Here is a 22,326-nt window from a genome sequence, read left to right as displayed (position 1 = left end):
TAATGTGTAATTCTTTTTCAGTTAAGTTCGAAGGTGTAGTATAGATATGTTAAACATGGTATTTCATTGCCTTTATTCGTTCTTTCACGTAGTGTTTATGTGTACTTTTTTACTGTATCACTTAGTATTCTTTACGTTTACCACTTTTTAAGGGCACTGTAGTGACCTTGGAAAAGCTAATTTTTAACTTCTCATAGAAATACATGAGAGAGTACCACCATTGCTTTCTGATGTATTGGTGTAATAAAACCTTTATTCAATGATATAGGTATAGTTCGCTAACAGTTCGGTTCATCTCATTATCTCTTCAGTATTAATAAAACTGACGTGTAGATAAGAAGTCTCAAAAAGAATTATGAATTATATTTAAACTGGTGTACCCGTACCGCCAAAAATGTCGTTCATTTTAGAGGGGTTAAAATCCTGGCCCTCGGACCGCTACATATCTTGAGGAATCTTGGACCAAGTTGCCTTTATACTAGATTAATTTTATAGGCCAGTAGTGAAAGAGACAGAGCCTGGGCTCGGCGACGGCAGTTCTAAGCGTGGAGCTCATTATTCGTAGACAATCGTTGCTACACTGTAAAGAATATATTGTGGATGTGCATTATATTTCGTTACATAAAGGTCAGAATTGTTGAGTGATTTTTTCCCTCTCCATTTATATAGGGTAGTGGCCAAGTGTCATTTATATGTGCAGCTGGGTTTATTCCATCCTAAAGTTTTCCCCGTAGGGGGGTAGTGCTGTCAGTGCACCCCACACGGTGCACTGTATGCATTACTTAGGTTCTTTGCAACGTCCCTTCGGCACCTAGCTGCAACCCCTTTCATTCATATTCTCTTTCTTCCATCTTGCTATCCACCCTCTCCTAACAATTGTTTCATTTTGCAACTGCGGGGTTTTCCTACTGTTGCACCTTTCAAACCTTTCTACTCTCAATTTTCCTTTCAGCGCTGAATGTCCTCATAGGTCCCAGCGTTTGGCCTTTGGCCAAATTTAATATTCTATTCTATCCTAAAGTTTCACCTTCGTTTATTGAAGCGTTTGCTGGAAGTTCGTGATTAATTGGAACACTTGAAAAATATATATTTATGACAGTTTGCAACATGGATTTCACTTAGTCTTTGCTACCCAAGCAAGACTCAAAGTCTGTTACAAGTTTTTGAACAATTGTTATTGGGATGAGGTTTCCAGTCAGTGCACATAAAATATTCGTATAAAATACCTTTGGAAATATAAGTATCATAAGTGGTAAAAAAAAATTTATTCTTGTCACTGAATAAGAGGAATCACTGTTTAGTGTCTGTACAATACATTTACAGCTTCACCGTACGTAGAAATAAAAGGAGTTTCGAGATGCTGGGATATGATAATTTCAATCGTTAGATTTCCAGGCCAGAAAGGACAAAATCGAACAGAAGTTTCAGGACAAAGGATAAAGCTATCAAGAGATTGGATTTGGGATGGGACAGCAAATGGAAACGGCAAATAATAGTTAGAATAGGACAGAAATGAGAAATATATTTTTTGGTGTAAATGGAAAAATGGGATTATGTCCACTGAGAGGAGTGGAAGAGGAGCAAATGTAGAGAAAGGTAAAAAAATTTAAGAATATACCCCAGTAGCCTATCAAATTGAAGATAAATGAATTAGTTGGCTCCTTATAACTTGCAACTATTTCTCCCGGAAAATTTATAGACACTGTCCCCCTTTAGCTTTCGAACAAGGAACTTGGCTCTTGAAGGCAAAACTTTGTGGAAAATTCCCTGGAACTTGAGGCAAACTCAATTACCTTCTAGTTAAGCAAACGACGCAGGATACTAGAGGAGTTAACTGTCAACGCTTGCCATTACGGAGGACCCTTTTGCCGAAACTTGTCTCTGATTCTTTAGAGAGAGAATTTTACGAAGTGACTGCCTTGAAATAGAAGGCATTGATGCTATAAACCGGTTAATCAAATTGTAAATGAGAGCAGTAAAGAGGCACTTTGCTGAAGGGGACATGCTCGACTTGAAAAGTAGTCTTGAAAACAGGATAGTTTAAGGAAAACTTAAATTGTTAAGCGTATACTTATTCTCAAAGACAGACACACAAACACACACACATACGCACACACACATATATATATATTATATGTTTGTGTGTCTGCATTCACATCAGCGTCAATATCTACGTATATCTTGCATGATGGATTATTGAAAAAGTTATTTGCCATCTTTGATTAAACCTAATAGGGATGGTTCCAATCATGGCAAGATTCAAAGCGCTTTTCTTATATAATTCCTTGTGGATGCAAATTGTTCCCAAGAAAGAGTGAATTTGATATTAACTTGTGGCTAGTTGTATAAGGGTAAGAAAATAAGTCACGTGAATTAGTAACAAAACTCATAAATAGCCAGTTAATAGCAACTTAGCAGTCAGCTATTGTAATGGGTATGGGTTGATTTGGATTCTAAGTATAGATACTGAATGCGACATGAGGTACAGCCGGATTGAAATCAATTCATGTGTATCTTGATGGCTGAATGGATATGTCACTGTCATTTCTTATCAAGCTCAAAAAACATTGGTGGTTTCACATATTATATAGTTCCATTTGGGTGTAAATTATTCAGGTGTACTAGTAGCTTAATATTTACTAGTATGGTCAGGTCTAAGTTTGTGATAGAACTCCCACATACACACACACACATATATGTGTATGTATGTATATATATGTATATATATATATATATATATATATATATATATATATATATATATATATATATATATATATATGTGTGTGTGTGTGTGTGTGTGTGTGTGTGTATGCATGTATGTATAACTGATTCATGAAGGTATGGAATGTGATGAATGCATAAGTACAGGTAAATGCCGCTAAGGAAAAAGAAAAATGGAGTGGTTGCTAGGCCTTTCAACACAGTTGTCCTTTTCTAGCAGACTCTTGAAAAATATAAAAATAAGTTTACAAGAAACCACTTATAATTGACAGATGACTTACAGATATCCCTGAGGGTGGGGATTATAAGGAATAGATGCACCTGGAATCCAACACAGTTGAAGAATTAGTGGACCTACCAAAACAAAGGTAAATCTTTGGAGGGGTTTTACAAAATGTTAGGCCAACTGGCTCAAAAGCAGGGAGGAGTCAATTAAAGGATTATACAGGAAAGAGACTAACCACCAAAAATGACATTTTCTACTTTTGGTAAACAATAAAAATTTTTGCAAAATGAACATTTAAAAAAACTATTAAACATACAAATACATAGAAAACATTTATAAGGTAATTAATTAAGTAAGTCGATGATTTTATCTTTAAGGTCATTCTTAAACATTTTACTAATACAGGGGTCCAAATAATACATGCCAGGGCTGAGGTTGAAATTACAGCTGGAAGTAAGCTGTATAATTGCAGATTCTAAAAGATTTCGTGAAGAGAAATATTTAGATCTGGCAATCACTGAACTGTCAGTCCAATTGATCCCGTGTGAGTTTTCACTTAAATGAGTGAATATGGCATTCGATGTTTGCCCAGTTTTTGACAGAATACTTATGCTGCTTAATTCCCACTTCTAAATCGTTACAAGATTGAATGGTATAAAAAGAAGAGCAGTCCAAGCATGGAATTTTTTATATAATGCTGTTGCTTTCCTTAGGACTATTTTTTTATTAACATTCCTTTTAGTGTGTTATTATAGGAAAAAACCAGGTTGACATTAAAAGATCTTAACAATGACTTTATGGTTTCAAAACTACTAAAATAAGGCAGGATAAGAATGTTCTTAGGGGTTTCTTTCTCCATATTACTTTCACTATAAAACTTTTGTGAGCTTTATTATAGCAAAAATCTAGTATATATGAAGGTTAACATAATCCTGTTCCTGTTTTTCTTATGTATTCAATTCCTTGATTCAAATACTATAGATTGATAATGTGCAGTGCTCGTAAAAACACAGAAGAAAAATGGATATTTTGATATTAAGGTGGTGGCCTGAATAGAAATGGATGTAAGTTAAGTTGTGGGATAGTTTCCTGTAAATACTGAATTTCCATTCTAATTCTAAAGTAAATTTAATGGATGGTACATGGTTATTCTAAGCTGTTTTAATCAGCTGTTCTTTACAGAATATTATCATAAAAGAAAGTACAATGTAATAAATGATTTGCTAACAAATTCGAGAACTTACTGAAGAAATTTACGAGATTTTCACTCTGGATATGTGTGAATGGGTGCATGTTAAATTGCATTACATTCAGAGATTCCAATCTTCTTAGTCATTTTAACCTCCATCTTTAAGGAGACATGACAGTCCCTTCCTCTTGGCTTCGGCTGCAGTTATGCCATTTCTTTTCTGCTTCTCTTAGTGTATTCATGTTCTAGATGATTTATTGGTCTTGTGTTATTTCCTATCACTAGGACATTTCCTGTTTGTTAGTGACACTTACATCCTTTAAAAATAGGTTTCTCGGTTTGTACATTTTTCTTTTCGGGTATTTAAGTCTAGGACTTGAAAAAGGTTTTAGGGTCTCTTAGCAACGTCTCTCTTAATGAAAAAAATAAAAAGAATCTAAATTTGCAATATAAAAAATCACAGACACCATGCACTTAATCCTCACAGTATCGGTGACAGACTCAGTGACAGCATATTTTATATGATACCTTGAATAAAAACTTTATAGCAAACATATCTCATGTGACCCTTCTGGTGGCCAATATTAGTGCAAATAACAGTACAGTAAACCCCCGTATTCACATTCTCATGGTTCGCGGACTCATGCATTCTCAGGTTTCTCTGTGGAACATATCTAGCCATCATTCGCGGAAAATTCGCCCATTCGCGGTGTTTTTCACTGAGAAATATTCACTAATTACTGTATTTTCATATAATTTTCATGAATAAATGCACTTTTTGTGATAAAACTATTAAAATACTCAGGTATAAGCATTTTTACAGGGTTTTTCATGGTTTAAGCTATCAAAATGGGCAGTTCTAAGTGTTTTTAGAGGGGTTTTAAGCATTCGCAGATTTGACCTATTCGCGGGGGTGGGGGTGGGACGCATCCCCCACGAATATGGGGGGTTCACTGTATGCAAATAATAGGCATTATTTACTCATCATTAGTGTGGTAACTACAATCAGAATGAGAATTAAATTCAGACAAAAGAACAAAGAACATGTTCAAAAGCTAAAACAAACTGAGAACAATTTGTTCATTTGCTTTTTCATTTTTCCCATTTGAATATATGTACCATAATTTGTAACATTACTACTTGTAAATAGTTTAATAATCACTTACTTGGTTAAGTAATGATTACAGTAAATGCTAATGCAAAACTGAAAATTAAAGAGAGTTGTCAGAAGCGGACAGTTATTTGGATGAGCCATGACAAGAAAATATGCAAGTACTAAAATTTAAATGCTATTGTCAGTTCTGAATTCATTCTAATAGGGATGGTTATTTTGCCCTGGAAAATGGCAGATAATTGGATTATTGTATGTGTTGTGGAGATATAGTAAGAGTATCTATTGTGACTGCAATTTACACACACACATATATGCATATATATATATATATATATATATATATATATATATATATATATATATATATATATATATATATATATATATATGTGTATGTGTGTGTGTGTGTGTATATGTGTGTAATGTGTGTGTTTGTATATATTTATTCTATATACATGTCCATAACAAACTATAAAGTCTTGTATAAATATATGTTCTCATGTCTCAAGAATATCTATGCATTTGATATATATACAGTTTTCCTAATAAGATGAATGTGACACCAGCTAAACACTCTCTCAAGTTCTTCACAATGTTTGTGAGACTTTTTAATAAAAATCTACCGGAACACTTATTAATAAAAATCCACCGTGAACAAACTCACAAAATCTTGTCGCCCATGAGCAGGATGTTATATATGTATAAGAATATCTATATATATATGATATATATATACAGTTTTCCTAATCAAGATGAATATAGATACACCATATAAACACTCTCTCATATATTCTTCATAATATATTTAGCCACACTTATTAATAAAAAACATACATACATACATATTGTAATTCATAAAATATCTATACCCATAGCTTTTATATATATATATATATATATATATATATATATATATATATATATATATATATACATATATATATATATATATATATATATATATATATATATATATATATATATATATATATATATATACATACATATATATAAAATCACGTACTATACATATAATGTGTATGTATAGTGTCATTATTTATTATAGGTTATTTCTGTAGAATGTTTTTTGCGAGTAATATTTTTATCGACTAAATTATGTCATCGCTTAAAATATTATTGAATTAACTCTTATCTGAATTAGTTAATTGTTATATGGTTCTGCTGTAGGAAATATTAGTAAATTTTGCGTTTTTTTATGGTGTTAGTAAAAAATTATTTGGGTAGATAGAATATAATTAAAGGAACAAATAATAAACCGTAAATTGTTTGACACAATACATTATGATAATTTTTATATATAGGCCATGCTGATAGTAATATGACCATTTCCTGTCCAGTTTATGATATGAAAATAAAATATTTATCCTTGTTCCTAATTCAGACTACTAGAGTAACGTATATACTCTCGTACCAGGATCTAAACCACTAACAATTCCCAGAATTCTGAGTTGGCCAAAGTGGTTCTTCTGATATGGACATGGAACTTTCTTTTATGTCGGTTTTTTTCTCTCTCTCTCTCAAGCGGAAGAGCTGATGAATACACAAATTTAATCATGGCAGGGAAAAAGGAGAAGATGACCACGTAGAATGTCAAATGCTTCCGAATTTTTTGCATGCAATTTGGTACATTTGTAGGTATGGGGCGTATAGATCCATAAACACGTATATGTCTTCATGTTTTTCCTAATGAATTTGTATACTTATAGGCACTAACGCACCGTTATAGAAATGAGGGAAAATAAATGTAACTGAGGTAACAGAGTGTGGTAAGAAAGAAAGAAGAGCATCCAAGGAGGAAGGTAAAAAATGGGTTAGAGTTAAAGACACAGAGGTGGAAGGAGTAGATGCGGGGTATGAGGCTATAGGATCAGTAAGCAGCATGTGTGGTTTTATGAGGAAAAGAAGAAGAAATAAAAAAAAGAACAGCAGAGAATGTTTGTGGAAATAACTGTATAGGACACAAGGAGAGAAATTAACAGGTACGGGAATGGAAGCATGTCAGGAGCTGATGAGACTAAAATAGAGATACGTCGGTATGGTGGTGAAATGATGATTGAGTGCCTGACCGGATTTGTAAGGTATGTCTAAGTAAGGGAAAAGGTTTGAAGGAAAGGGTGAAAGGAGTAATTGCTCACTGCATAAAGGTCAAGGTGAGAGAAGAGACATGAGAATTGTGGTGGCATAATGTTACTTAGTATACTCGGAAGGTTTATGGTAGGATTTTGATGGAGAGAGTAGGACAGATGTCTGAAGGATTCACTGGAAGAGACTAGTGTGGATTTAGAAAAGGAAGAGTATCTGGATTAAGAGTTAGATATGACAAAGTTATGTTAGGAGTTTGAGAGTAATTGGAGAAAAGGTTATATCTAAAAAACTTACGATACAGTCTGTAACGAGTGTTAAGGTGAATGACATTTCTGTTATTTATGTTAAAAAATTTGTATCTGCATGACGGTCATTTGGTTGTTATAAACAAACCTAAGTAACCAAGGTTTGTTTCAAATTCACGATGTCCAGTTGCTGATAGATATAGATAAGACAGGACGTTCCCGTTTCTATATCTATCTCTACTTTTGTAAATATACTCTTCAAGAAGAATACGTTCTTTTATTGAAGAAACGTCACATGGTGTCAGCGGCAGCCGGCTTTGAGGATTGCTAATGGAGATTATTATTTTTTTTTTTTACGATGAAGATAGCTATAAGTCATGCATCGCTTCCTCTTCCAGGTTTTGATATTTATGGCAGAAATGTTGCAGAGCTTTTGAAGGGGGCCAACAAAGATGGGACTGCTATGCTCGAGCAACCGAACTGAACAAGTAGAAACCAGATGTGCAGGTTGCAGTGTTGTCAACAGTGATTGGTCCTGGGGCACACAAAGTGTATAATACTTTTCAGTGCTCAGAGGATTTTGCAAATAATTTGAAAGCAGTGCAGGATGCATTTGACAAGTACTGTCAGCCTTTGATGAACACGGCATTTGAACGTTATCGTTTTAACCTTCGTGGACAGAAGCCATAAGAGCCGTTTGAGCAATATGTGACAGTCTGGCGTCAACGTGCTCTAAGGCGTGAATTTGATAATATTACGTCCAACCAGATTCTTAGAGACCGTATTATGGTCAGAATTACCGATAACAGCGTACGCTATCGTCTCCTTAGAAAGAAAATCTTACTCTAGAGTGTACGTTGGAGATTTGTCACGCTAATGAGATATCTGCATCTCAACAAAAGGAAGTTGTCAGGATTAATGATGGCAGTATTCTTGCAATAGGAAGACGTCCTGGGAGGAAGGCCAACGAGAAGTTTGGAAAACAGACTAGATGGATTATAGACTGCAAGTTTTGTGGAAGAAATCACAAGTTGAAAGAAGAATGTCAGGCCTATGGCAAAGCATGTAGTTTTTGTAAGAAGGTAAATAATTTTAAGCTAAAGTGGCCGCAATTAAAATTGTCGAAAAAACGCTTTGATCGTAATATCAGTTGTGCAACTGATGCTGGTACAGAACTTCAGGTATATAAAGTTGGAACTGTTTCTAGCATCAGGTTGCAAGATGAGCAAATGGTTACTTTGAAAATTAGATACAGATGTTATATTCGTTTTCAAATTGATTGTGGTACAGACTGCAACGTGATGCTTGTATACGTGTACAAAACTGCAACTGGTGATTTCGATATGGACAATGTTTCCCTGTCAAACACAACCTTGTATGTCTATGGCCAAATTGACACTCGTTCTGTTGGCAAAGTTAAGCTTCAGGTATGGAGAAGAATGAAAACTTGTTTCCTGGGATGTGAATTAATAGTAGGAAAACAGTATCATTCATTATTAGGTTTCAAGGTTTGTTTTCCTTGAAATAATTGAACTCAAAGATAGTGATAGGATTCGTCCTATGTGTAACTAACTCTAGTATATATGTAACGAAAAAGGAATATACCCGAGTATATTTGGTGACAGTTGGAAAATTGGATATGTGTTACAAAATCAGAATTAATGAGTCGGTTACATCTGTGCAACACACACACCATGCATAGTACAAGCAGCCTTACGTCTGAGATTGCAAGAGGAATTGGATCATAGGCAAAAACTTACAATTATTGCAAAGGTTGTGGAACCAACAGACTGAGTATCTTCGTTAGTTGTTGTGCCCAAGAAAGAAGGTAAGCTGCATATCTGTCTTGACCCAGGAGATTTGAATAAGGCTATTAGAAGAGAACACTTCTAGTTATCCACTATTGAGGACATTGTCTCAAGGTTGTTAGGAGCTCGAGTGTTTACAGTTCATGATGTTAAGCAGGAATTCTGGCACATACATATAGAGGAAGGAGTTATTTGACTACTATTAACTTTCCTTTTGGAAGATATAGATGGCTTCCAATGCCATTTGGGATTAGTTCAGTGCCTGAAATTTTCCAAAGAAGTATGCATCAGCTGGTAGAGAACTTAGATGGAATTGAAGTGATTGCAGATGATTTTATGATATATAATCATGGTAAAAATCATGAAGATGCAGTTGCAGACCATGATCGTAACCTGCACGCATTTGTAAAGCACTGCAAGGAGAGTAATGTTGTGGTAAGTTTTGATAAATTTCAGTTGAGCCAGACAGAATTGCCATTTATTGGTAACTAGCTGACCAACCTGGCGCTGCCAGGGAAAACTCTGAATGACAACTGATAAACTCTCTCTCTCTCTCTCTCTCTCTCTCTCTCTCTCTCTCTCTCTCTCTCTCTCTCTCTCTCTATCCTCAAGATAGTCCTTCAATTACATTGCCCAGCATTTTGACATTTATATTTCACCCCTTTTCCTATTAGGGCCGAACTTGGACTTAAATGGCATCAGTTATTCACCCCTTCTCACTCCCTATTCCTATCAGGGCTGAACTTGGACTTGAAGGGCATAGGGAGTGTCAATATTCATCTCAGTGACCTCGAAAACTATGGATTAGACACTATCTGTCGTTTTCGATTATTTTTACATGTCACCCCCTTCCCAACCCCACCCCCTTTGTTGCCAGTGATGTCTTACCCCCACAATATTCTTTTACAGAAAGTAAGTCATATGTATACCGAAATGAGGTATGATAAACCTGTAGAGCTTATTTAGTTACTCTGTCTACAGGCAGAACCAGCCCCGTTTCAGGGAAGCCCTTCCCACCTCCACCCCCTTTGGTGCCCTTTGGTGCTACTGATGTCTTAAGCCTGCAGTATTCTTTTCTAGATAGTAAGTCATATGTATTCCAAGTTTGGTTGAAATTGCTCAATTCGTTTCAGAGTTATGCTGCAACACACACACACATACATACATACATACATACATACATACATACATACATACATACATACATTTTTATTTAGGTATAGATATAGTTACTGCCGATGGACTAAAGCCATAGCTTCTTTTAATGTTAAAGCAATTACAGAAATGCAAGCACCCGTGAATGTAATCGGAGTGGGCCTTTTCTTTTATGAGTGGTGCAGTTTTTGTCAAAATTTTTACCTAGATTAACGGATCTTAAGAAACCAGTACGGGAACTTACGCAGAATATTTTTTTTACTTGGCAGAATCTCAAGAGGAAGCATTTCAAGCAGAAAAAGCAATATCAGAAACTCTAGTTCTTCCTTTCTACTGGTTAGAGAATGAAGTTACAGTTCAGTGTGACTTCTCTGTATGGGGTATGTGCTGTTCTTTTGCAGAAGGGGCAACAAATTGCATTTGCTTCAAGAGCTTAAGCTGTTGCAGAACAATGATAAGCTCAGACAGAAAAAGAATGTCTTGCAATAGTATTTGCATGTGAAAAATTTCATCAGTATTTATTTGGTAGAATGTGATAATAGGTCTGTGGAACCTATCTTCAAGAAACCTCTAGAAGCTGCCCCTGCTCCTTTGCAAAGGATGTTACTTTACTTTTAAAAATATAATCTGTATGTTCACTATGTGGAAGGCAAGCATATGTATATTGCTGAAACCCTTAGCCATGCTAATTTGAATGAAGAAGTCAGTAAGGCAAGCTTTGTCAATAATTTAGAAACTGTAAATTATAGTGAAACACTTATGATTAGAACAGGAAGATTGCTAGAATTCAAGCAACACACTTCAGAAGATGAAAATTTGCAGATTTCATAGCTGATTTCTAACGGATGGCCTGAATCTCGGAAAGAAACTCTATAGGGATGAACTGCATACTGAGGATGGTCTTCTTTTAAAGGTAATCGCCTTATAGTTCCCAAGACCCTGGGAAGGAGATCCTAAAGCTAACTCACCAAGGTCATATAAATCAGGAAGGATGTCTGAAAAGGATGTGAGAAGCTCTGTTTTGGCCAGGGATGTCGTCCGATTTGAAGGCATTAATTCAAGAGTGTGAGTCTTATTTATCGACGAGAGATTTGCCGGTTAGAGAACTTCTTAAAAATCTTAAAAAAGACCGTTGGCTGAAATTGGGACTATTTGTTATTTTGATGACATGATTTTACTTGTATAGCTGATTATTTCAGTAACTATAACAGCTTCAAGAAAGCGTGCACCGATAAGGATAAGACCAGACCAAACCGTTCGCATGAGGTTACCAGGAAGGAAGATTTGGACACCTGGTACTTGTATAAAAGAAGTGGCTCCCCGTTCATACACAGTCAAAATAGGAGATACAGCTTGCGGAAGAAATCTTAGGCAGCTAATAGATGCTAGTGAAGAAAGAAATGAAGATACGAAACAGATATTTAGAGGATCAAGAAGAATGTAATGATCACTTGCCAGTTATACCAGGTTCGACAAAAAGAGAACGAGAAACGGAAACCCAAGGGGACTCTACAAGTTCTAAATCGTTGACAGATGACTTCCCGACAAAAGTTTTACGCAAGTCAACAAGAATAAGGCGACCCCCAGACCGCTATGGTTACCTGAGTATTTCTTAAGATATTTATGTATACAGATTTATTTAGGGTTGGACTTGATCTGTAAATAAAGAAAGATTCTCATGTTCCCTTTCATAATTGACGATTTATGTTTTATGATGTATTTATTTGCTTCTGTACTTATAACTTTTCTAAGGAAGGGAGATGTAACAAGTGCTATGGTGAATGGTATTTCTGTAGTTTATGTTAAAGATGTTTATCTGTATGAAGGTCGTTAGTTGTTATAAACAAACCTAAGTAACCAAGTTACTGTATAATCTAGATAATACAGGACTTCTCCATTTCTGTATCTATCTATAATTCTGTAAATATACTCTTTAAGAAAAATGAGGTCTTTTATTGAAGAAACGTCACACAATCAACGGTCAGTGTGGAGGGTGTCCAGGATATATGATATGAGATAAGCTGTTGGAGCTATTGAAAATGTTTTTGATGGATACAAAGTGTGTTAGAATGGTGTGAAAGGGAGTCGGTGACAAAGTTTTATAATCTTCATGGCTGTTGAATATATTTATGGATGTAGTGATGCGAGAAGTCGGGGAATGGAAATTAGATGTGGGTGTTAAGTTGTGGGACAAGAAACAGGATCGTGAATTGAGTTTGGTTTGCAGATTATTTCAATGAGGAATTATCGAAACTAGTGAAATATTTTGTTTGAAAGTTTTTGCAGAAGAAAGTTGAGAGCAGATGTAAGCTAGGGTGAGGTTATGTGGGTAAATGGAAACCAGGAAGATGGAGGAACGAATGTTAATATTGGTGGAAAAATGAAAGATATTTTTATGCTATAGGTATTTTTGGGGAAAATTTTAATGGATAATGGTAGGATGAGAGAAGTGCCAAAGAATAAGTGAAACAAAGGATGCCAGGAACAGGAATGAATATTGATGAGATTACTGGAATAGACAAAAGATTACAAGAGAAAATAGAGGAAGCAAGGCAAAAAGGATATAGGATATATAGGATGTCGATGTAGGAAGATAAAGAAGAAAAGACAGCGGGATGAAAGTTAGTTCTAGTTACTGCAAAGCATAGTGGGCGACAATAGGGGAAGATTTAAAGAAAAAAAAAAAAATAATGCCCCTTTTACGAGATTGCTCGAGATCCATCATCTGGATTAATCTATTTCACGAAATCCTTCCAACATTTTAAGAACGATCGTAAAACTGTCGTTATTGGGATACAAATCGTAAATTCCATCTTTAAAACTACAACGGTTAAATATGAACAAGACGCGTGCTGAAGTTTGGGAAGAAAACTCTGAGTGTCAGTGGCCTCTAATGTAATAGTGCATGAATAGATTTTTAAACCAATTAGAGGCACCGACATTGAATGCGAAGGAAAGAAATTGATTTGAACTGTTGTGATGAATTATTTGATAGCTAAAAGGATGAGAAATGTGCAGATATACAGAAGTGGTAAAAGATAAGTTTAGTGAAAGGTTTGGTCATGTGGAAAGAATGGATGACGAAAGTCTGGTGAAGAATAGATAATTCGGAAGTTGTAGGAGGGAGGATGTGTGGAAGACCTAGAAACTGCTGGATAGAGGTCTCAGTAGATGTAGTGAACTATTGGAAAGGAAAAGCCTTAATATCGAGAAGCACGAGAATGAGAGCAAAATAGAAGTGAAATGGCGTTTTATCTGTAGCGGCCTTACCGTGCTGCTGATGAACCTCCTGTGTAGGTGTATAACGCACCTAATGTTGTGGAAGTACTCTGTACAGAAGGTACATCCACGATTCAACAGTTAAAGTGAAAGTGGCCATTGTGTTCTTTCACTTTGTCTCCACTCGCTTAAGACAAAAGGGCTTTATATTTATACATGCATACATACATATGCACACACACCAACACACACACACACACACACACATATATATATATATATATATATATATATATATATATATATATATATATATATATATATATATATATATATATATATGTATATGTATATATATACACACATATACATATATATGTGTGTGTTTTTTTGTTGTGTAAATGTCTTTAAAAAAAGGATAGTATTTTTTTTAGGTGCACAGGCCCAAAAGAAACAAGAATAAGAGACGGAGAAGGAAAAAATTAGACTGAATTCCAAAGAAAGTAGAGGAAGACGGAAACAGGAGTTTCAAAGCCTGGCAACAGAGGGGAAACAAAATCATCGAACCATGAAATCTAAGTGCAGATTTCCATAGTGTACAGTAATTGTGGGAAAAGGTGGCCTGACGTTTTTTACGAGAGCGCCGGAAAGGAGTAAGGTCTGTGATTGAGTTCAGTTGAAAATGTACCAAAATATTTAACTGTATTTATCCATAACCAGAAATATCCCTTTAGGTTTCTCCATGAATACTTGTGGGATAACAAAGAAATTTGCGGAAACCTCGATATTGAATGTCCTTGTAAAGATGACATAACGTTCGTTTAATGTTTATAATACAGAATAACAATGTCGTGCATACATCTGGTGGTATTTTCGAGATTCAAGTGAATAGTTGTAGAGAGAGAGCCTCCTGAACAGGCTTAAACACCAAACCGAAATTCCCTTTCTATTTCAATTATACAAATTAGATTCGATTCCTCAACAAATCTCGTCAGTTCGAGGAAATTGAAAACAGAGTTTGCTTTCCATTCCCGACCCGACTAACGATGGGTCCCGAAGGATTTCCCCTTTTTCGTAGATGAAGGAGGGAGAGCGAGGGAAGCTGTAGAGAGAGAGAGAGAGAGAGAGAGAGAGAGAGAGAGAGAGAGAGAGAGAGAGAGAGAGTCAATAATGAGGATCAAAAAGGTGGTCTATTTTTTGGAAGGCTGGCGTATGCCGGCAAACCCAGGTTTTAGGAATATGTCGTAGGCAAGGAATAGTCAACATAGTTTATGATGAAGTTACTCTAACGGTTGCATAAGGTGGTCGATGGTCGGGTTATTTATGTATATACATTTTTTATTTTTTTATGAATATATCAACTAAATATCCTTATCTAGCAAGAAAGGAAGTGAGAAGGGGAGAAAATTCGTTGTTTCAACCCCGAATGAAACGACAGGACTCTCTTTACAATTGAGAAGACTGTATGAAACAGGATAAAGAGGAATAAGGTGGGAGTTCCAAAGCTTGGCTATAGTGGAAAAGAAGCCGCCACCGTGGTATCTACTGGATGAAAGGCTGCGTTCGAACCTTGAGTCTTTAAGGCTCGAGATTTTTTGTCCTCCTGATATAAATATTTATCTAATTTTCTGCTCAGCGACATAATCAATATAAAGCTAATTCTCAAAGTTCTCCCCCTTTCTCCGTCTGTGATAACCAGGTTATGGGGAGGAAATAAAACTGTTAGTGAGAGCAGTGTGGATTCTTATGATTCTCCTTTGCTTACATATTATTTTTCTTAAAAGATATCTTTTCTTAATCGTCACTTTGAATTCCGTACACTAGGAGTGAGGTGATGTCTAGAATGGTGATTTATGTTTGGATTACTTACGGTCTTGTCACTGGTGGTTACGTAGCCACATTCCTCTGTATTTTTATTTTATTTTAATCAACTAGTTATATATTCGCATTTGTTGTAGATAATAAATTAATTAGAAAATCTCGACGTCATCCTTTTTTGATTAAATCGAAAAACTGTTAACACATCTTCAACAGGATTATTTATTTTTATTGTTTGCAAAATTTATTGACATTTCATTTCCATTTGTCGTGCTGGTTTTTCAAATTATTTGTTGTTCTATATTACTGTATGTTGCTGAAGGAAACGGGGACGTGATTTCACAATATAAAATTAGTTGACTTTTAAATATCAAAGAAATTGAGGAGTCAATATTATAAAAAGTAGAAATTCTGTCCTGCAAGCTTAGATTACTAGATTGCGATTAAGTCTGAAAAAAGAATGTTATTTCTAGAAATGCCAGAACAGTGTTTCTTAGATTGATCCTTACCATAAATTTGAAAGCATGTAGCATGATGAACCTTCTCTTTATTTTGTGTATTAGACACTGTATTTCCCTCTCCCTTTATTATGGTTCTCTCAGGCCAGAGAGAGATATGGTCTTAAGGTAGTATAATTAGGATACAAAATATTGCATCAATTCCGTTAATCTTTCAGACAAACGGCAAATAGCAGTATTCAGCAAGTCGGCGTCTGGCAACTACTGGCTAGGCGGCGCAGGCGCATGATGTGCCATGGTGACTGAGTCTCAGTCACTCGGTTCCAGGTTGCCCTAGACTCCTAGAGCAAGTGCCCGTGCCTGCACAAGGCTGTCTTAAATTAAAACAAACAAATGGGTCAGTAGCTAAGGGGCATTATGCAGGCAATCATTGTCCTGGTAGCCAAGCTAAGTAGCATGCATGTAAAGGAAATTAAAATTATTCTTGTCCTTTCGTATGTTTTTTCTTTGAGAATTGTGGTATTAGTCTTTTACTTGTCACTCATCCTACACCATTTTTTCCGATCTGAAGAGGGTTTTATTTTAGCACTCAAAATTTGTAGGCCATCATTTTTTTTCGTATACAGTGCTAAAAATAAAATTATTTATTAGATTTTGTTTATTTGTCATAAACAAAATCAAGACCTAAATTTCATAATGAATCAATAAGTATTTGCACTATTAGTTTTTCTTAATCAATAATGTATTCTTTTACAGTCGTTATGCAGATATATAATTGATTATTACAGTGCTGACTGACCGCCTGGAATTGTCCATTTGGCCGAATTCTGAGCCCGTATGCTTGAGGACTGAATTATTCCCTCCTTGAGAGAAAAATGTTTACACTCTTCATAGTGAGGTAAAACAGTAAAAAAAGAAAGAAAAATATATTTCATTATAGAATTAACATCAGTAATAGTTGGTAGATAATGCTGATAGTGAGTAAGAGGTAGAATTGAAACGTAACATTAACAAATTTCATATAGTAGAAAAAACTAACTAATAAAACTTCAATAAATGCTTGCGTATATAATTAAAGAACATCAAAAATAAGTTAATGGATTCTTTCAAAAAGCAGCAGTAAATTATGTTGGTCTTATATATTCAATAAAAGGGGTTTCTCTAGCCAGGTTCAGTTTATGAATGCTATCCACAGCCTGATATTTAAGGTAACCCCAAACCACCGATATTTCTCTTCACACAATGTCGTTACCAGTCACTATTCATTCTAGGCCTATGTAACTCCCATTAAACCATTCATTTGTAAAAACAATATTCTGTTTCCTTATTTGATATATCTGAACTCTCCTTCATATTTGTAAAAATATTTTGTTTCAATTTGCTTTTTGATTATATTAAAATGAAATTTGGCGTATGTAAGATTTAGAAATTATCGCGCCTCCAAACTAGCCTACTCAACATTCGGTGTTGTAGGAGTGCCAACCAAATCCCATACATCAGTGGATTTCACTTCCCTCCAGTGAAGTGAACTGTATTTAGTTTAAGAAAGGAAGTTATAAATTACGCTATATCATATTTTTCGATAATTTTATCTTATTTGCTAACTTAAAAAAAATCGTTTCACAGAAAGATCTTTAAACAGACGATGATGTGATAACATTAGATATGCTAAACTCTACCCACTTAACCCTTTTAACAGAGAGCCCAGTATACAGATGATACACTCATAGCGTGAATATTTCATGATGTTTTGGACAAAATACTTACCTATTTTAGTTTATTCTATTTTTCGTATTATATAATAAATCTCAAACTAATTAATACCTGGGCTATATAAAAAAGAATTAGGATAAGAACAATATATTTCGTAAGTGATACAGTATTAAATATCGTTATGGTGCGTGTCGTCGTTGAGATGTATCTCATTTTGCCGTTTGTTTTATTAGGAAGGTTTCTTGTCATGTAGGATATTCTCTCTCTCTCTCTCTCTCTCTCTCTCTCTCTCTCTCTCTCTCTCTCTCTCTCTCTCTCTGTCATATTTCGTACCGTCTGATTTGGCTTCCTTCCTAAATATTACATCAGTTTTTATGAAGTGGATGGTTTTATACATTTTTTAAGGTGTAGTGTCAGCTGTACAAACGAGCTGAGATTTAAGTGTTTGTTAGCCTACCTTTTTATGCACCGTCCCCTACTACATAACCAAAAAAATGAATGAATATATCAATTGATAAATAAATAAATTAGAAGTATTTTCTCCAGTTGCTTTTTAATTTATTTGATTTTCGGTACATCTCATGGGATTCTTCGGTAGATGACCATCTTGTCAGGTTTTAATGAAATTACTTGGTTCGCCTTTCAACCGAACTTCAGGTTTGGGAGACCATGTAGGCTTTTGCTGTTTGTTTACTTGCTATTCTAGACACCTAACAGAGAATTCACCCTTTATGTTGTCTCTCTGCAGTAGACCATTTCAGAAAGATCTTTCATTTATATGCCGTTTATTTTAATTAACAAAACATGTTTCACCTTAGGGCTCATATTTTCCCCGTGCCAACTCGTTTTCAAATCATACCCCCAAAAATATACATACGTTAGGATCACATACTTGAACAAACATGTTTATTCCAGTACTTGCCTTGTAGCTGAGCCACTTTCTTGCTTGTTTCCAACCCCTTTCACGTGTGTGTTTCCAAACATCTTCCAGATGACATAACCAATAGGTTGCTTATATCCCAACTACTTTTAAAGTTACAAGGACTTCATGGTTTATTTCTTCACACCTGGCAGATTCCAGAAGCACAATCTTGAGTGTTTTTCAGACATATCTTAGCAGAATGACGCCCTTTTTTCATTACTTAACACATAACATGTAACTGAGCCACATCATTGTAAGATTTTCCATCTGCATGTTTTGTGGGTCGTTGGAGGCGATCAGCATCCTGTCTTGTCAATCAAGTTTTGTTTGATTAAATAGATTGTCTCTGATACTGTCGCTATTTTGATTATCTATCTATCTATCTATCTATCTATCTATCTATCTATCTATCTATCTATCTATCTATCTATCTATCTATATATCTATATATATATATATATATATATATATATATATATATATATATATATAGCAATGATAAATAATATATAAGACCAGGAAGAACATTCATTACAAGCTTTCGAGGTATAAAAACCTCATCATCAGGCTGAAAAAAAACAAGGATATCAATATTTAATAAAATATTGTCATATAAATTATATATAAATATAAAATGAACAAGTAAATATAAATAAAATAACGAAAAATTAAAAACACAAGCATAAAATATATAAAACTATATAAATGTATATTATACATGTATATATTTATATTTCGTTAGTATTTTTGCTGAAGATTTATTATGACAATTCATTTTATTGTGTGTCCTGTTTTTTTCAGCCTGATGATGAGGTTTTATACCTCGTGCTTGTAATAAAGAATGTTCTTCCTGGTCTTGGCAATATAATCATTAAGCCAAGATTTCAAGAGCTGCCCAATTACTGAGACTATATATATATATATATATATAATATAATAGAGTTCAAGACCATTTTTCTTTATATATATATAATATATCATACATGATATATATATAGCGTGTGTGTGTGTGTTTGTGCTTAAAGAATATAACGCCACAAGAAAATTGGAACAACAGAGTTCAAGACCATTTTTCTGTACACGAAGGTAGTTTAAAAAGTACCTTAGTATGAAGGCAGAAGGTCTTGCACTCTGTTGTTTCAGTTTCTTTGTGGCCCTATACGTTGTTTATATTTTGCGTCAAGTTGTTATTCCCTTGACAATTTATGCACACGCACACATACATATATATACAATATATGTGTATGTGTGTATGTTTGTGTATGTATGTATGTATGTATGCCTATATGTATTTAATGTGTGTATCCATATATTTATAATATTTTCTTCTTTTTCCCTTCTTTCTTGGCCACGTTTTCCCCTTTTCTTAACTTATGGACATTGTTTGTTTCTATTTGTTAAATTATACTTTCCATAAATAATGACAATGTGAGAACCGCATCCTTACATTCCAAAAATTTTTAATTTATAGAATAATTATATTAATATTTTCACGTTTGTTTCCACACTTCTCAGCGGCAGATCCTTGTTTATATCCAAACACTAACCTCATACGAGAACCTTCTACTTGTTTATTTTCCAAAGCATGCCACGTGGTACAGTTTCTCTCTTCTCTCTCTCTCTCTCTCTCTCTCTCTCTCTCTCTCTCTCTCTCTCTCTCTCACACACACACACACACTCTCAATCTCTTATATTACCCAATACCTGTCACACACCAGAGCCACCTCCTTGCAATCTTGAATATCGAAACCACTTGTATATCTGAGGTCATCCAACATTGCTCGGAATTAGAGTCGCATTGTGGAACTTGGTCTTGGCGAGAACTTCCCTCATTGTCGATTCGGAGAACAATAGCATCATCTATTGGTTTTGGGGTCTTTGTGTCATCCGGAGTTCGTGAGGCATTTACTAGTGACAGAGTTACTAATCGTTCCCAGTTATCAGTTTATTAGTATATTTTATTCCTTTTTCAAATGTCATGGATATATATATATATATATATATATATATATATATATATATATATATATATATATATATATATATATATATATATATATATATATATATATATATATGTGTATATATATATATATATATATATATATATGTGTGTGTGTGTGTGTGTGTGTGTGTGTGTGTGTGGGTATACATATATTCTGTATATACATTTATCTTGTGCATATGTATTATATATATATATATATGTGTATGTATGTGTGTATGTATGTATATACATATATATATAATATATATATATATATATATATATATATAAACATACATATATATTTATTATTTATTAGTTAGAATATTTACGTTTAACCATGAGAATGCGTTTCTAAATGTGCCATTTCTCTCAAATTGGTGCGAAGTAGTTCTCCTGTTTTACAGATGCTGGATTACCGTGGAGCCTTATTTTATTTATTGAAATTGTTGTTCCATTATAGAGGCGAATATTAGGGACGTTGAGTTTTATTTAGGGAAAAAAAGCAGTTAGTGTAAATTCTTCGAGGCCTCGTATATAGTAGAAATGAGAATAACTGAGAAAGTGAATTTCAGGCGATTATTTCTTGATAAAAAAGATCAGTGGTCGTCAGCTTGTTTTAATTAAAACGTTTATTGTTTCCAATATGAACATAATGTTTGTTAGTTCTGTATAATTATATAGAATTTTTCTTTAAATGAGTAAATTGTTTGATTTATAAAACTTTATGTCTACAAAAAGTTATGAGCAATGTTTTTTAGAATAAATCATTTATTTGCATAATTCCTATGACGATTTCTAATTGAAACTGGTTTTGATATGTTGGATTGAGTTGTTTGTTTACAGAAAGGAGAAAGGAGAGAAGAATGTTGAAAGAGGAACCAGGGACAAAATGAACATTCTTTCATTGAGTTCATTAATGTTGACTGACTTGATTACCTTCCACCATTACTGAGGGGAAAGTCACTATATAAACAAGCGAAACTGGACTTCAAAAATCTTTCAAGTATCATTAAGACAATGAGTAAGATTAGGAGCTATTAATACTTAGTAAATTAGCTATTTAGGGTTTTAATATAATTATTCTAGAACTTTTTGAATTTATATGCATACAACGTCTTTCCTCTATATAAAGACACAGTTTATCAGGCATTGCTTTTGGGATATATCGGGAGGAAGTAGCCGATCTTTTTCAAGTAGCCACTTCGGCTCCGTCGTAAAATCATGATTAATTTTGTGCATTAAGCTAAGTGCAGCAGAAACACCAGAATAGAGTAAAAGCTAATATAAGTCGTACAGTAAATATTGCCAAGTGCCCCCAGAGTTGATAGAGCAATTCAAATTGTTTGGCTATACGTCTTCACAAGTGATAAGGGAGGGTGATCGTAAGTGAGGTTAACACCTCTTGACGCGTTAATGGATGATTTCCCACCCGAAAATGATCGCATTAAAAACAGCTCTCTCATTCGTTTAGTAAAATGGCGATCTTCATTAGCACCTAATCCTCTCCACTTTATACTTTTTTGTTTCGTCCTTCCAAAGGATAGAAAGAAAGATAAGTGATTTAAAGCTAAAATTAACTAACATAAACTGTAGAACTTTCCCATCCGAGTACGATACCCAAAACTAAACTTGTTTTTTT

The 22,326-nt window shown here is 34.4% G+C and overlaps 1 long non-coding RNA gene across 1 annotated transcript in view; it reads left to right on the top strand.

The window, feature by feature from the left end:
• The window catches only part of LOC136839766 (uncharacterized), a 999,909-nt gene extending 986,464 nt beyond the window's left edge, over window positions 1-13,445 (top strand). Inside the window, exon 5 of the long non-coding RNA XR_010853451.1 lies at window positions 10,837-13,445. This is a non-coding gene — a long non-coding RNA (uncharacterized lncRNA). The remainder of the gene's footprint in view (window positions 1-10,836) is intronic.
• The last annotated feature ends 8,881 nt before the right edge of the window (window positions 13,446-22,326 follow it).

This window comes from Macrobrachium rosenbergii, chromosome 6 (assembly GCF_040412425.1).
Source record: "Macrobrachium rosenbergii isolate ZJJX-2024 chromosome 6, ASM4041242v1, whole genome shotgun sequence".
NCBI classification, from domain to species: Eukaryota; Metazoa; Arthropoda; class Malacostraca; order Decapoda; family Palaemonidae; genus Macrobrachium; species Macrobrachium rosenbergii.
The sequence above is the reverse complement of the archived record's forward strand: the minus strand, read 5'-3'. Positions and strand labels throughout refer to the sequence as shown.